This window comes from Bidens hawaiensis, unplaced genomic scaffold, assembly GCF_021521415.1.
Source record: "Bidens hawaiensis isolate Kalapana, Puna unplaced genomic scaffold, B.hawaiensis_p1.1 tig00005523_1, whole genome shotgun sequence".
Classification (NCBI taxonomy): Eukaryota; Viridiplantae; Streptophyta; class Magnoliopsida; order Asterales; family Asteraceae; genus Bidens; species Bidens hawaiensis.
This window is the reverse complement of record NW_027491356.1, coordinates 78,693-95,532: the sequence shown is the minus strand read 5'-3', so window position 1 is coordinate 95,532 and position 16,840 is coordinate 78,693. Positions and strand designations below refer to the sequence as shown.

The following is a 16,840-nucleotide window of genomic DNA, read 5'->3' as shown; positions in this document are numbered from 1 at the left end:
TCCTGTTACCCCTCCAACATACTCCTATGAACCTATATTAGATGAAGAGGAAGAGGTTCATGAGACAACTAGGAGTTCACATCATGAGTTTGATCATACCCCTAAATGAGGTTTTAGGAGTATATCACAAGTACAAGAGGATGCACCAACAAGACGATTAAACATGGATGAGTTGGAAGAGCTTATGATGGTGGAGGAAGAACCACATAATTACAAGGAAGCATCTACCGATGAAAGATGGATTGAAGCAATGAAGGTTGAATTGGATTCAATCAACAAGAACAACACTTGGAAGTTGACTACTTTGCCAAGTGGTCATAAGATGATTGGTCTGAAGTGGGTGTTCAAGACGAAGAAAGATGCTAAGGGAAACATTGTGAAATACAAGGCAAGGTTAGTAGCAAAAGGTTACGTTCAAGAACATGGTATAGATTTCGATGAAGTATTTGCACCGGTTGCACGTATCGAAACTGTTCGGTTAATCTTAGCCTTAGTGGCCTATCATGGCTGGGAAGTACATAATCTGGATGTAAAGTCAGCATTCTTAAATGGAGAATTGAAAGAAGAGGTCTATGTCTCACAACCTGAGGGTTTCATAGAGCCTAAGAATGCGGGAAAAGTCTACACACTTACTAAAGCATTGTATGGACTAAGGCAAGCACCACGTGCTTGGAATATGAAGTTGGATCAGACGTTGAAGTCGCTGAAGTTCAAGAAATGCAATCTGGAACAAGCAGTGTATACAAAGAAGACAAAGAATTCTACACTGATTATTGGAGTTTATGTTGATGACTTGATAGTCACGGGCACTCCAAAGAATGAAATTGACTTGTTCAAATCCCAAATGGAAGATAAGTTTGAAATGAGTGATCTTGGATTGCTAGCATATTATCTAGGGATTGAAGTTACTCAAGTAGGGGGTGAGATTGCAATAAAACAGACAGGATATATCAATAAAATCCTGCAGATTAGTGATATGGTTAACAGTAATGAGACCAAAATTCCCATGGATCCGGGAACAAAGTTAACCAAGACTGAGGGAGGCACTCCTATAGACTATACTCAATACAAAAGTCTAATTAGGAGTCTAAGGTACTTGTTGCATACAAGACCTGATTTATGTTACTCAGTGAGATTATTAAGTAGATTCATACAAGAACCTATGGATCATCACTTGAAAGCTGTTAAACAAGTGATACGCTACATCAAAGGAACGAAGGAGCATGAAATCATTTACAAGAAAGGAGGCTACAAGATAACTGGTTATAGTGATAGTAGTTATGGCGTCAACACAGACAAAGGAAAAGGAACTACTGGGCTCATATTCTACTTTGGAGAATCTCCTATAACCTGGTGTACACAGAAGCAACAAACGGTTGCGTTATCATCATGTGAATCAGAATTCATGGCAGCAACAGCAGCAACATGTCAAGCACTATGGCTAAAGCTCTTACTTGGAGAACTAACTAGCTGGAAGGAAGAGAAGATAACTCTGAAGATTGACAACATTTCAGCAATAGCGCTTATGAAGAATCCAGTGTTTCATGGAAGGAGCAAGCATATAGACACACGTTATCATTTCATTAGAGAGTGTGTGGAAGACGGACACATAAATGTGGAGCATATTAGCAGTGAGTTACAAAAGGCGGATATTTTGACAAAGGCACTCGCAAGAATCAAGTTTGCAACTATGAGGAAAATGCTAGGTGTTCAAGATCAACGACAAGAAGATGATCGTGATTAAGGGGGTGAATGAAGCATTAATCACTCGTCATCAAAGTACAAGGGTCGTATTGTAATTAGTTATAAGTATGTTTAAGTCATACTTAAACATGTATGTAAGTATAGGGGTTAGAGTGTCAAGTTGTTAAGTTTGTAACTGCCAAAAACACATGTCTGTATATTATTGTTCTTGAAAGGTTGCAACCCTAAAATCACACCTCTTGGTGATCTATAAATAGGGGGCAACATCAGAACGTTTATTTCATTCAATCCAAGTTCAAGTTATTCAAAAAAGATTGTTGTTCATTATCATTGTTCATATTATCAATTCTTTATCAAAGATCCAAGATTGGGCCAACACTCGAGGCGGATTTCATGATCTCGTCTCCTGTCAGAACATCTTCAAATTTGAACTATTACCCAAATAGTGGACAACATCTGTTTGGGTGTTCGCCCCCTCTCAAAGCATCTCCTTTGGCGCCATTTAACAACACTAGCAAACCAAAAGGAATGAGTCCCCTCCAAAGGGTTTTAGCAACTGTAACTCCCCTAATAATCAGTTCATGGAAATCGAGACGATTTCGTTACCAGCTATTGAGAAAATCTTGGACGATTTTGATGGGAATGATGAGTTCCTGGCATACTCCACCACTAGTGTTGCAGGTGTTAGTTCTTTGGACCAATCATATGATATCCCAGATTTGTTGGAATGCCTAACGTTGCCCAACAATTCTACATTTTATGATGACAGTAATACAATGGTGCATGGTGGTGGTGGTGGTGGTGGTGTTGAAGGGTCCATCGATGACGATCAGATGTATCATCAAATCCAACCTTCACCTTCAAACGCGCCACTGATGGAACAACTTGTGCAAGAGAGATGAGAAGAAAAACAACATAGGCGACAACCACGACAACATTTGCCATCACGACTACAACCACAACCGCAACCAATAAGCCCAAGCCACCTCACAGTTCCACCTCCAGTTGCTGACGAGGTTCACTTCTCTTTCTAGTAATTATATAAACCACATATATGATATATCTAAACTTAACCATCCATCTTTACTAGAGTGGAGACATCTTACAACCACATTATATATTTTTGTTGGGGTAAGATAGAGAATCATGAGCCACAAAAATAATTAAAGATATTTTAATTGTAGTAATGATTAAGTTTAAGTTGTTTTTAGCCCATAGATCGATCCAAATCCAAGTATCTCTAGCTAGGGATTTTAAGGTTTATTGGTTTCTCGTTTATATCAATTCTAATTTGCTATAAAAAGTATAGCAAATAATAGACTCTAACAAAAACAATTTAATTTTGATCTTAACTATGTTTAATTAACTGTGTAACAGGAGCATGATAGTGGACTTCAATTGGTGCACCTTCTTCTAGCATGTGCCGAAGCAGTAGCTAAGGATGATTTCATGTCAGCTAGAAAGTACCTTCATCACCTAAACCGAGTAGTCTCCCCACTTGGCGATTCCATGCAACGCGTCGCCTCGTGCTTCACCGAGGCTCTCACCGCACGTCTCACTGCAACGCTAGCCTCAAAACCACCCTCATCCGCCCCAAAATTCACTCCCTTCCCTCCAAATGCAATGGAAATCCTAAAAATATATCAAATTCTTTACCAAGCATGCCCGTACATCAAATTTGCGCATTTCACCGCCAACCAAGCCATCTTTGAGGCATTTGAAGTCGAAGAGCGTGTGCATATCATCGATCTCGACATCCTTCAAGGCTACCAATGGCCTGCCTTCATGCAAGCCCTAGCAGCCCGGCCCAGTGGCCCACCTTTTCTCCGGATTACAGGGATTGGCTCATCTCCGGAGTGCATTAAGGAAACCGGACGGTGCTTGTCCGAGCTAGCCTACTCTCTCAATGTCCCCTTTGAGTTCCACGCGGTGAGTGAGCAACTAGAAGACCTAGAACCGCATATGCTCAACCGAAGAGTTGGTGAAGCCCTCGCGGTTAACTCAATGAACCGCCTTCAGCGAGTCCCAGCTCATTGCCTTGGAAATTTACTAGAAATGGTCTGAGACCAAGCCCCCAATATTGTCACGATCGTGGAGCAAGAAGCGAGCCATAATGGTCCTTACTTCTTGGGTAGATTCTTGGAAGCGTTACATTATTATTCAGCCATCTTTGACTCACTTGACGCGACATTCCCGGCTGACTCGGCGCAGCGAGCTAAGGTGGAACAATATATATTTGCACTGGAGATAAGGAACATAGTGGCGTGTGAAGGGGCCGAGAGAGTGATGCGACATGAGAGGTTGGAGAAATGGAGGAAGATTATAGAGGGAAAAGGGTTTCAAGGGGTGCCACTGAGTGAGAACGCGGTTACTCAGTCAAAGATATTGCTGAGTTTGTATCCGTGTGATGGGTATAGGCTGACGGAAGATAACGGTTGTTTGTTGTTGGGATGGCAAGATAGGTCGATTCTTGCGGCATCTGCATGGAGCTGCTGATACGTTTTAACTCTTTATGAGATTATGTTTGTGACTTTTTATTACGGGTGTCTAGGATTGATACAGATGCCACAAGAATGAAAAGGGAATAAAATGTGCAACTTTTATTACCCATTTATAAGACAAATAAGTTTACTATATTGTACACAATGCCTATTTATAAGGAAAATCCAATTCTTTGAAATTTCAGTTCCTTTGATAAATTTCAGTTCCTAAAGAATCCTGCGACACCCTCTGTATAAACAAGATTGACAAATTATGTACCAAATGATATTGATCTTCTTATTGCTTTTGAACTGTAATTACATAATTTAATTGAATAAGGCTACAGTTGTAATGAAAATCAAACTAATCAACTAACAGATTTGTTAAAACATTGAGAAGACCAGAATGCCCTTTTATCGCAATTTGTTTATAAGCAAATTTTGACATATTAAAGTTGACCCAAATCTTTATGTTGTAGCTGCCTCTATGCTAATTTGAATTAACTTAAATCTCAATTCTTGATTCAAATGACTTCTGATGTTGTTATCTTTCAATCTTCATTGCAATTAGTGTATTTATGAAAACATGATCAGGTTTTATAAAAGCCGTTAGATTCACTTGTAATTTGTACAATGACTACTATCACATTTCACACATTCTATCCTTCGATCTGATATTTTACTTTGACTTTAAGTAGTCATTGACTTTATAAAAGATCATTGTATATAACACTTGATAGAATTATGTCAAATTTTGGGTAACAATTAACAAAGTAGTGACCTCGTAGCCCATGTCTTTGGTCCGTCCCTTCTTACATAGATATGGTTTTACTAAACTAACACCAACATGTTGGAATCTAAATTAAAATAGAAGAAATAACCGGTGCATGTGATAGAAGAAAACCATATCAAACATATTTACATGTCTAACATAAATAATGGCTTGATCTGCATATTCTATATGCTCAGCTGTCACCCGAAGGGGCAAAGGACATGCAGATGGGAGGGTCGATCCCCAAAATAGAAAGTGCCGCTGATGGAATCGTCCAACCATCCCCACATATTAACCCTGAAGCAACTGCTCCTACATAATTCTCCGATTCCTTTTTATTCATTCGTTCCCAAATGAATAATATAGTTGTCCCAACAGCCGTATCAATTGCAAAGTAAGCTCCAATGTAAAATGGCACAGCCATTGCCATGGGAATGGGAATGAACCTAGACACGTTTGGAGGAACCTGATCGCGTAAACCGTTCATGACCAAGGCAGCTGCGAAGAACCCATAACATAAGACTAAGCAATGCTTTGGAAGCTCAGAGAATCCCTCAACTGCAAGAATTGCCATTTCGCGATATATAACAGCAAACGATGCCTTATAAGGACTATCCGGGGACCCAACTTCAAAGGCAGTCCAATACATCCAAAATGTGAGTGGCGTAATGACGCACCCCATGGCGGTTCCCACTACTTGACTCACAAACATTGACTTTGCTGATGATAAAGTCAGGTATCCGGTTTTGAAATCTTGCATTAAATCGGCGGCGGTGGAGACAATTGACATCATAACACCACATGCTGCTAAACCAGCTAATACACCTCCATTATTTCCAACTAATGACGAGATTATAAAGAGACCGATTTTGCCATATGTTGAAGATAAACTCCAGTCTGTGAGACCGCATCCGTAAGAGTTGCAGAAAGCAAAGGCTGGTGCGATTACGTAAGAGCACAGAACCAGGTACCACTTGAGGGGTGGAAATATACGCGGCATTGTTGCTGTTGATATTGCAGCCAAACCCACATAGCCAGACGCAGCAAACCACGTTGGAATTGCGTCTTTTAGAAAAACTTCATCTCTTTTCTGTTGTTCCATTTGTGATTTTGAATCCTCAGAGTCTGCATAAGTTGCATAGTTTGGTGTCAAATGCCAAACAACATAAATTCTTACTTAACATTTGGTATATCTAATATCTGACCAGCTAAGTCCTTTATTACAGGGAGATCTTGTTGCCTGGCAGTTCCTAACAAAGCCTTAATAGTGATCACTATTATCTTCACTTATAAAACCCGTCTCCAAGAACAAGGGAGATAGCTATGAAAACCTTCATACAAAGCCATGTGAAAAACAAGTTAACCTTGTATGTGCTGATATAAACTTAATGTAGTAACAGTAATAGGAAATACCTATACCTTGTATCCATAAAGACCTTTGAAGTCATTTTTTCCTAAACCAGAAGGATACCAATCGCCTGCTTGTGTGGCGATCAAGGGCCAAAGAAAGCCCCACGATAGAATTGCTCCAAAAAGAACTGAACAGTTGACTATGTGTGGGCAAATAAGGCCAATTCCAACATAAGTAGGACTGAAATCGAAGTAAAATCTGCAGAATAGAATGCGCCTCATGTTTTGTTCAGTTTAAGGTAATTAAGACCGCGTGTTATGACCAAACAAATATAACAAACATATATACGTGTTCTCGAATAGGGTCAAGCCGAGACTTGGAAAATGATCAAATCCACATGAATTCCCAATACCGCCAAAGAACCATTTAAAGCAACTCCATATAAAGCTTAAGCTCATATACTTCCCGAGGCAGATTACCTGTTTCCTGTGGAACAAGATGTTGAAAATTAATATGGATACAAGCAAGCCAACAGGTTTAACTATATCCTTTTATCACTTTTAGATTAGGTTTAAGTCATTATTTGTTTCCTTATTAATAGGAGTTTATCTTTGAAGAGGCAGATTAATTAGTCTCCAAGTTATTGTAGTATAATAGACGCTGGGTTAAGGGTCATTGTATTGTGCGGTCTATGTTCATATTTATACAGAAAAGAGTCGTGGGAGCTTCCACAAAATATGAGCGTCGTGTAATATACGTTCACATAAAAATACTTAAAATTACATAAATTATAATCTAATATTGAACTTCAATAAGCAGTTGATACATAAATTATCCCATGCTTAACATATATACCTTGCAAGCTCAGCACCATCAGTAGTGTGGAAACTATTGATTAACATTGCGGTGGCAGTTCCACTAGGGTATGTAAGCATATAATCCATCAACATAACCTGAAATCATGCACACGTACAATCGTTCACTTATTGCTAAAATGTTAGATTAATAAATACAAGGTTATTACCTTACGGAGTGGAAGAACACTAAAAAGGCCAAAAAAACTGACAACAAAAAGAAAACCAATCATCCACGATAATCCTGGATTCTTTACATCTTCAGCGCGATTACCAGGGTAATCTGGCCCGATTAGATTGTACGTTCGTTCCTCCATTGACAACAAATAAGACCCGAATCCACCTATAGTATAACAATTTCAAATTTTCAGGTCCCATTTTTTAATTTATATGTAAGCATTCACGAATTATATTAGTTAATTGACTCCTCGCATTAGGGCGTGTGTTACAAGTCACGTGTCATGAGTTCTAGGTCCGTTATACAATTAGGTTGATTAGACGCAGTATTTCCAACAGATTCAGGCCGACATCATTTCAAGCTAGATTATTTGGCCATATAAACCTAAAAGTATCTTAAGTTAATACAACTAAATTACCAAACAAAATTAACTATAGTACTAAATTTTTCATATTAGGCTATCATCTAAATTTCCATAACCCTTTACGTAAACTAAACTAAATCATGTACATCTTAATTAAAACCTAAGTATCCTAACTTAAACATTTACGAAACTGACCTAAATTCTAAACCTAACTAGAGCCGTAACACTTGACTAAACCATCACCGATCCACCTCCTTCCCCCTTGCCTACGGCCCGTACCCAATTCCATATCCTTGAGTAGGGATGTAAGTGAACCGAACCTAACAAGTGAATGGTTCACGAACTAATTACCGAATGTCCAAATGAAATTCTTGTTCGTTCCCGTTAGTTAAGGAAATGAACTTGTTTGTGAAACGTACATGAACACAAATGAACAAAACGAAAAGAATAAACACAATTGAACACAAACAATGTTTATCTGATCTCACTAACAACAAATAGTTAGTGTCAACGCTTCGGTGTTACTTCAAGTTCATATTGTAGTAATTCTCTGGGAGTTGAATTTTTTACTTTCACATGAATGAATTCACATTGTTAACTTTTATTTTGTTTTAGGTCGGTGGTTCTACCCTTGAACTCTAGATCAAAGGATGCGTGTCTGTCTGTACTATGAAGATAATATTATTCCGAACCTTTGCTTATATTTATGTTGCAATAAAACGAACCAAATGACGAAATGAATGAGATTGAAATGAATCATTTTTTATAACTCTTTTCATAATCCAACAAAAACTAAATACGAAGATAGGATATGAAAAATTACCACTACTTGCGAGGCCATAACAAGCAACAACGCGAGAGCCTTCGACAAAAGTAGTCCATGTTTTGACAAAAGAAAAAACCAAGCAAACTAACAACCACGTTTAACGAAAGCATGATTCCCACATTGAGATTGAGCTTGTGTGCTGTGATGCAATAAAATGTCCCCAACAAATCACTCACAATTAAACCCCTCAATGTGTTTTGATCTTTCCATTCTGGTATGATTTCCATAGGAGAATCAGTGGTTTTCTTCTTGGATGGTTCGTCCACCAATGTTGGTGAGAATTCAACTGTTGGTGTTTAGTTACCGTACCCATTTCTAGGAATCAAGATTTTACAAGTACCGGAAGGAAGGATACATGTGGATACCTTGAAAGCTGAATGGGTGGGAGATTACAAAGATGCCAAGAAATTGTTAGACATAATCAAAACGAACAACCATTGAAACGACCAGAATTTCGAGGCGATTGAGATTGTCATGGATTTCATCAAGACAAAAAGAACCTTATTTTTTTCAAACTACAAAAATAGATATCAGGGTACCACGGTCCTAACGGATATAGTTAGTTCTTGTTGTCTCGTTTGTTTTGTTGTGAGTTTGCAATTAGCAAAAGGAAAAGTATATAATTATTTCAAAGTTGTTTTCATAAGAACCACTAAATAGTTTAGAATCGTTAGCAAATATTTATACACTAAATATTTTAACGGTTTTGAAAAACTATTGTGAAACTACTTGTAATTATGTGAAACAATTATTTTTTAAAAGCCCAATGTTGCTAGTGAGCGGTGGAGTATTATTCTATAATGTCACGCGTGGTCAATAATAGACATATTATTAGTATTTAGATGAAACAATATATTAGAATAACTGGCGTGGGTCAGTTTGCGTACCCAGAATAACAAGTTTTGGAACAATAAATCCCATGGTACTCAAAAGCACACAAAGTGCACGCTTAGGTTCTCTAGCGAAACTATTGTAGACACCACAAGGTCAGAGAGGCAATATAAAAAGTGATACTTTGGGAGTTCAATTTGTGACTTTCACCTGAATGAATTCACATTGGTAACTTTTATTTTGTTTTAGGGTTGTGGTTCTACGCTCAGCGTTGGACCAAAGGATGCCTCTAACTGCACTATAAAGATAATATTATTCTGAATATTTGCTTATATTTTTGTTCCCATGATATGAACCAAATGATTGAGTTTGAAATATTCCTATCAACAGCAACTAAATATGAGGATAGGTATGAAAAATTACCGCTACTTGCGAGGCCATAACAAGCAACAATGCAAGTCTGGATAACAGTGTTCTCTTGCCTAGTAAATGCGTAAGTAGATAAGCCGAGCCCTTCGACGAAAGTGGTCCATGTTTTGACAAAGAAAAAGCCAAGCAAGCCAGCAGCCACGTTTAACGAAGGGATGATTCCGACGTTAAGATTGAGCTTGTGTGCTATGATACAAAAAATTGTCCCCAACAAACAACTAACAATTAAGCCCCTTAATGTGATTTGATCTTTCCATTCTGGTATGATTTCCAGAGGGGAATATCGTCGTTTTTTTTCTTGGATGGTTCGTCCACCAATGTTGGTGAGAATTCAACTGTCGGTTCTTTGGTTTCCCCGACCATTTCTAGGAATCAAGATTGTATAATTACAGGAAGCAAGGAGGCATGTGGATACTTTGAAAGATGAATGCCTTGGAGATTACAAAGATGCCAAGAAATTGTTTGACAAAGATCAAAACCAACAATCATTGAAACATCCAGAATTTTTGTAACAAAAATAGATATCAGGGTGCACCGGTCCCAACGGATATATTAAGTTAGTTTTCATTTTCACGTTTGTTTTGTTGTGAGTTCGCAAGCAAAAAAGAAAAGTATAATTATTTCAAAGTTGTTTTTCATAAGAACCATTGAATATTTTAAAATCATTATCATATATTTTATGCACTAAATATTTTAACGGTTCTACAAATTAATGTTGTGAAACTACTTGTAATTATTTAGAATATTTTTTTAAAGCCAGTGTTGCTAGTGAGTGGTGGAGTATGATTCTATAATGCCACACAACAAAACTATAAAAATAATGCGTTAAAAAATGATTTTAACGTAAACAAATGGTCAATAATATGCATATTATTACTCTTTAGATGAAGCATTAATATATGACTAACGCAAATCCCATAGTAGTCAAAAGCGCACAAAGTGCATGCTTAGGCTCTCTAGCGAAGCGACAGTAGAAACCACAAGGCCTTCGCTACTGTAAGCATCACAAGGCCAGAGAGATATAAAAAGTAATACTTTGGGAGTTCAATTTGTGACTTTCAAATGAATGAATTCACATTGTTAACTTTCGTTTTATTTTAGGTTTGTGGTTCTACACTCAGCTCTAGATCAAAGGATGTCTCTATCTACACTATGAAGATAATATTATTCCGAATCTTTGCTTATATTTATGTTGCAATGATACAAACCAAATGACTGAGATTGACATTAATCATTCTTTTATAACTCTTTTAATAATCCAACAGCAAAATATAAATGGGTGGGAAATTATAAAGATGCTGAGAAATATATTGTTTGATAAAGAACACAACTAACAATCATTGAATGTCCAGAATTTCGAGGTGATTGAGATTGTCAAAGATTTCATAGGCAAAAAGAACCTAATGTATTTTTTTTTTCTTTCAATAATAGATATCACGGTGCACCGGTCCTTACGGATATAGTTAGTTAACATTGTCACGTTTGATGTCACAGGTCCTAACGGATTTAGTTAATTAACATTGTCACGTTTGATGTTTGGTGTGAGTTGGCAAGCCAAAAATTTACGTTTGTGATTTGTTTGTCATGGCTAGATGCCAATTTGTTTTATTTAGTTGGATTGGTGATGTTAATAGAACCAACAAAGTTCAGTTTTTGAAGTTAAACTACACATAGAGTACCCATTGAACGAGACTAAGTCATAATTTTTGAGAATCTGAAACTCGAAGTGGACACTACCTGTTATAATTGTTTTCACAACTCAAGTTTAATAAGGTGCAGTTTGTTTTTCTGAAAAATGTATGCGTAGGCTCTTTGTTTGCGCCGAGCAGACCACGTGCAGACATTGCCATCTGAAGACTGTTTGTTTTCTCAAAAACATTTCATTAGAAAAACGTCTGCGCAAGCTATTCTTAGTGTGTACTTGGCTCATCCACTTCTAAGATTTTCTAAGGTCTGCAGAGGGTTAAAACACTACGCCCTACCAACACCCACTATCCACCGCCACCGCCACCGCCACCACCACCACCCACCATTCGCCACCACCACTCACCCACCGTCCACCACCCATCATCACCATCTGCCACCACCGTCCACCGTCCGCTGCCACCACCCATCGTCCGCCGCCACTACCGGTCTACCACCATCGTTCACCACCACCAATGTCAACCACCCGCCACCGCCTTCTACCACCACCCACCACTACCACTATCACCATCCAGCACCACCACCACCCACTACCACAGTTGGTACACTACTACCAGTTTATTTTAATAATCTACAGGCTTTAAAAAACAAACAGTCTTCTTCTTGCAGACTGTAGAGGTTTGGTCCACCTCTTCTTCTACCGATATCTGCAGATGTGGTCCGCAAACTGCAGATATTTTACCTCTGAAAAAACAAATAACACCTAAGAGCATTCCCAACAGCTCCTCTAAAATAATGTGAGAGGGTCTTGCAAATTATATGATAGGGTTATGAATGGTTGTGAATGCAAATTATAAGATGGAGAGAGAACTGTAGTGATTTTTTTGTAAATTTGGGGAGAGTTTGTTTTCCCCCATTTATTTTTTAGTATTTGTTGAATTTTTTATGAGTAGAGGAAAGAGAAAACTGTAATAGTGGTATAAAAAAGTATTATTTAATTGAGCAAAAAAGAGAAATTCAGTGATTTTTAGTGTAATTATAGAGATAATGATGAGGGACCTGTCGGGAATGCTGTAAGTTACAAAGTGTTTTCACAATTCAAAATTTAAAAAATCTTTTAGCATCGTTTATTTGTCCACCATAATAGGTTTTGTTTAATTAATTGATGATTCATATGATAGCATTGAAATTTTCAATGATTCCTAATGAGGAAACGCTTACTTACTCATACTAGTTACATGTGATTACACTATAAAAAATTGAGTAATAGCGGTGACAAATGTGTCAACTAAAGACCATGAAAGTCGCCACTAATACTAATAGTGGCGACACTTCACCACTAATGAGTCGCCGTTAGTTCCACGTCGCTAATACCCTTGTCGTCGTCGTATTAAGTTAATACGTAAGCCGCCTTCGCTAATGCTTTGTCGGAGACAATTTCTAGATCTTATACACAACAAAATGAACTTAAAGGTGAAATTAATCGACACGAACTCTAAAATCAAACAAAACAAGATTAATTTCTCATTAAAATTGGTCTAACATTACATAATTTCTACAAGCAAACACTGCATAATCTCTCCTAAATTTACAAGATTTAGAAACAAATGTCGGAGCTTGCCAACACGGTGGCCGGCGGAGCAAGAGTTTGACGGTGGAGGAGGTTACCGATGAAAGAGCTTGACGATGACGGAGCCTGACGGAAGCGTGTTTGAAATCAATGTGGTCAAACTGTGGTGTGAGTGGTGTTGAAGAAGATGGTGTGGTGGGTGTTTTATTATGTAGGTTGGGTTGGTGGGGGAGGTTGGATGTATTTGTTTGAGAAGGAGATTTGTTTTTGAACAAAGATGATTCCAGTCAATAAATCAGTATTTAACCAACGATCAAGAGTCGTTTTCACATGGAGCACACAGATCAACACCTTTAGCGACGACATGCAAATGTCACTGCTAGTGCTCGATCGATATTTAATATGCTTTTAATTAGACCACAACAACTACATCACAGCTCTAAAAAGCATGGGTTTAAGCATTAGTCGGTGGAACAAACGATGATGAGGACATACTTATACGGTCTAAAATATTAAACACTAGCTTTTGAACCCGTGTATTACACGGGATTTGTCAAATGATAAAATAAGATCCATTATTTCAATTGTGATTATCAAAATACGTATAAATTAATTAATGTAGATTTAATGAAAAAAACAAAAGGGGTTAACGAAAAGTAGTTAAATAGCATGATGTTAATGGAAACATCAGGTGTTGATTTGCAAGAAATTTAAAAAATGTGCTAAAGTTGCGCAGTTTGTTAAACATCAGGTATGAAAATGACACTTAATTCAATAATGTATAAAATTCACATTACGTTATAACCCACTTGACAAAATAGTTTTGACCCATGACCCATGGATATCTAGAATGAATGAGGTGAGAGATTAGGAATTAGAAGAAATGTAGGCTTGACACCTAAGCTTCAACATTTTCTTTTATTGGTATTTTAAGATAGCTTTTGAACCCGTGTATTACACGGGATTTGTCAAATGATAAAATAAGATCCATTATTTCATTTGTGATTATCAAAATACGTATAAATTAATTAATGTAGATTTAATGGAAAAACAAACGGGGTTAACGAAAGTAGTTAAATAGCATGATGTTAATGGAAACGTCAGATGTTGATTTGTAAGAAATTTAAAAAATGTACTAAAGTTACATAGTTGGTTAAACCTCAGGTATGAAAATGACACTTAATTCAATAATGTATAAAATCCACACTATTTTATAACCCACTTGACAAAATAGTTTTGACACATGATCCATGGATATCTAGAATGAATGAGGTAAGAGATTAGGAATTAGAAAAAATGTAAGCTTGACACTTAAGTTTTAACATTTTCTTTTATTAGTATTTTAAGATTAATATATAAATATTTCTTACTCATTTAATAGAGTTTGAGTAAGTTTTTATTAAATATAATTCTCAAATAGTTTGTATTTGATCGATGTCGAAAGGTCAATAAAAAATATTTATAAAATACCTTTACTAGCAAGGGCAAGTAAGGTGTCGAATCCACAGAGAATCAGTGGAAAGTGCTAATCAAGTTCAATTTGTAATAACTAGTTATACTAGGCAGACAAACTATGTCAAGCGGTTTTAAAGATTTGTTTTAAACGAAATGATTACTAATTTGATTTGTAAACAATTATGAAAAGGGTAACCAATCTCCATGTTTCAGGTTTTGAAGTAAATTAGATTGATGATTAAACCTATTGAATTTATAACCTTTGTTTGAAGCAATAAACCAAGAGACTGGATGTGTGGCTTTGTTGATCGTTAGAACTTAATCCAATTGATTGACACGGCTAAACAATAATCTACTTGATTGTTAATCTTAGGCAATGATGAATCACTCAGTATTAAGGTTAAGGATACTAGGTCAATGACACTAAGAACTCAATCCTAATTGTTGATAACCAAAATCAATAACTGATAAACTGCAAATATCATTGATTACCCAAAAGTATGTTCAAGCACACAAACAAAATCCAAAAATAAGGTTTAGAGTACCAACAATCCAATGAACAACTCAACCCTACACCCGGAGATGGTCACGAGGAGATTAGCCTAGCATATGCATCTTCAATAGCTTCTTTGATTCTTGAGTAGATGATGCCATGGATTATTCGGGTGATTAGGATGTGTTAGAATGGTGGAAAGATGCTCCAAAAACGTCCAAGGGTGTTGTGATATCGAAGATAGGCAGCCTAGGGTTGAACCGGGCTTAAAATAGTCAACAAAAACCTAAAAATCGTGTTTTTCCGCCCAGGCCACCGTAGCCTACGGTCATCAGCCACTGCTTTACGGTGACAGCCCCTTGCACTGTTTTGCCCATAACTTCTTCGTTATAGCTCCGTTTTATGCACCGTTTTCGGCCACATCTTCGTATTCAAATTGTCTATCATTCCATGCAATAAAATCTCTATTTCCACTCCATCTCATATGAGCCAATTTAGCTCCTTTAAGCTCTACTCACCTGTAAACGTAAAACCACTCAAAGTAATCATTTCCAAGATATATAGATACATAAAATACACGATATAACTTACTTAACACACATTATATCACCCACACATCAGTATTTCAATTTTATAAGTTTCAGGAAACAACGAGCTAATATAGAGTGCTTTTAACTAAACTTGAAACCAATGAAAGAATATCCGTATAGATTTTATAATTATTAAATAGAATAAATGAGAATTTTGGTGACGTAAGAGTATTATTGCTCCACTTGGCGTGGTGAGATTTGCCAAGTAGTTTTTTATTGTTTTATATTTGTTAAAGAAATGGTTATTCGTGACAACTCATTACCGCAAGGCCTGGAATCGAAAGTGCTCGGGTTTTACCAACTCACCGCCGCAATGCTTGGTATCGCAACTCTCGGGTTTTATCAACACCCGAGTTTTACTTACCTTTTGTGTTTTAGTTCCAGTACCCTAACGAGCGTAGACGAAATCAACGGAATTTGCGTCGACTCATCGTCGAAGCCCCCATGACTAAAAGCGCTAGGGTTTTATGGACTCACCACCACAACACTCGGTACTTACAACACTTGGGTTTTACCAACACTTGGTTATTACATGCGCTTTTGTTTTAGTTTCAGTACTATTACAAATGTAACCAAAACTAACCAAATTCGCATCGACTAATGCCCAGGACCGACAAAGCTCCTGTTTTATGAGCGCTTGGGATGTACAGACCCATCGTTTTCGTAACGAACATAACGAAAACTAATCAAACGTTGATTTTTGTTTTTTCTTTAATGTTTTAGTTCTGGCACCATAACGAACATGTTGGAAACTGATCGGATTTTCTTAGACTCTGCTCCTCAACTCGCGGTATTGATAACGGTCAACACTTGAGTTTCACCAACCGACACCACCCCATTAGTCCACCTCAATTTTTATAATTTTTTTTTGTTTTAGTTCGGGTAAAATAATGCATGTAAATTAAAAGGACCGAATTCGCATCGACTTACCATATCAACGCTTAGAACCGACAACATTTGAGTTTTGTCACTGCCTGGGTTTTATCGACCTGCCCCGACGCAACGCGTGGGTAAAATTCTAGTTATTATTATTATCAACCATTTGCTTAAATAAACATGTATATTTTAATATTATTATTTTACTCACTTTGATTAGTCGGTTGAGAGAAAATAATCCAACAAAATAACAAATGTTCGTTTGAAAAAATGATGGATTATTACTTGGGTCGTTCGCTAATTGAATAGGCACAAGCCCAGGTTAAAAGAAATAAGCCCATGAGGAAGGAATCTATGTGGGTTCGGAGTTTGAACCGTTTGGTTATTGAAAGAGAAGACCAAAAGAGGTATGATTTGTTTATA

The 16,840-nt window shown here is 37.2% G+C and overlaps 2 pseudogenes across 2 annotated transcripts; one reads left to right on the top strand and one right to left on the bottom strand.

Annotated features, from left to right (window-relative positions):
• Positions 1 to 1,811: 1,811 nt before the first annotated feature.
• LOC143630036 (GRAS family protein RAM1-like) lies at positions 1,812 to 4,200 on the top strand (annotated as a pseudogene). Its single transcript, XR_013153085.1, has 3 exons — positions 1,812 to 1,834; positions 2,064 to 2,720; positions 3,082 to 4,200. The product of XR_013153085.1 is annotated as a GRAS family protein RAM1-like (transcript).
• A 949-nt stretch (positions 4,201 to 5,149) lies between these two features.
• On the bottom strand, positions 5,150 to 7,515 carry LOC143630057 (putative metal-nicotianamine transporter YSL6; annotated as a pseudogene). The gene is made up of 6 exons (XR_013153089.1): positions 7,332 to 7,515; positions 7,163 to 7,260; positions 6,656 to 6,793; positions 6,376 to 6,565; positions 6,162 to 6,287; positions 5,150 to 6,081 (listed from the first exon to the last, which is right to left on the bottom strand). The product of XR_013153089.1 is annotated as a putative metal-nicotianamine transporter YSL6 (transcript).
• Positions 7,516 to 16,840: the final 9,325 nt, after the last annotated feature.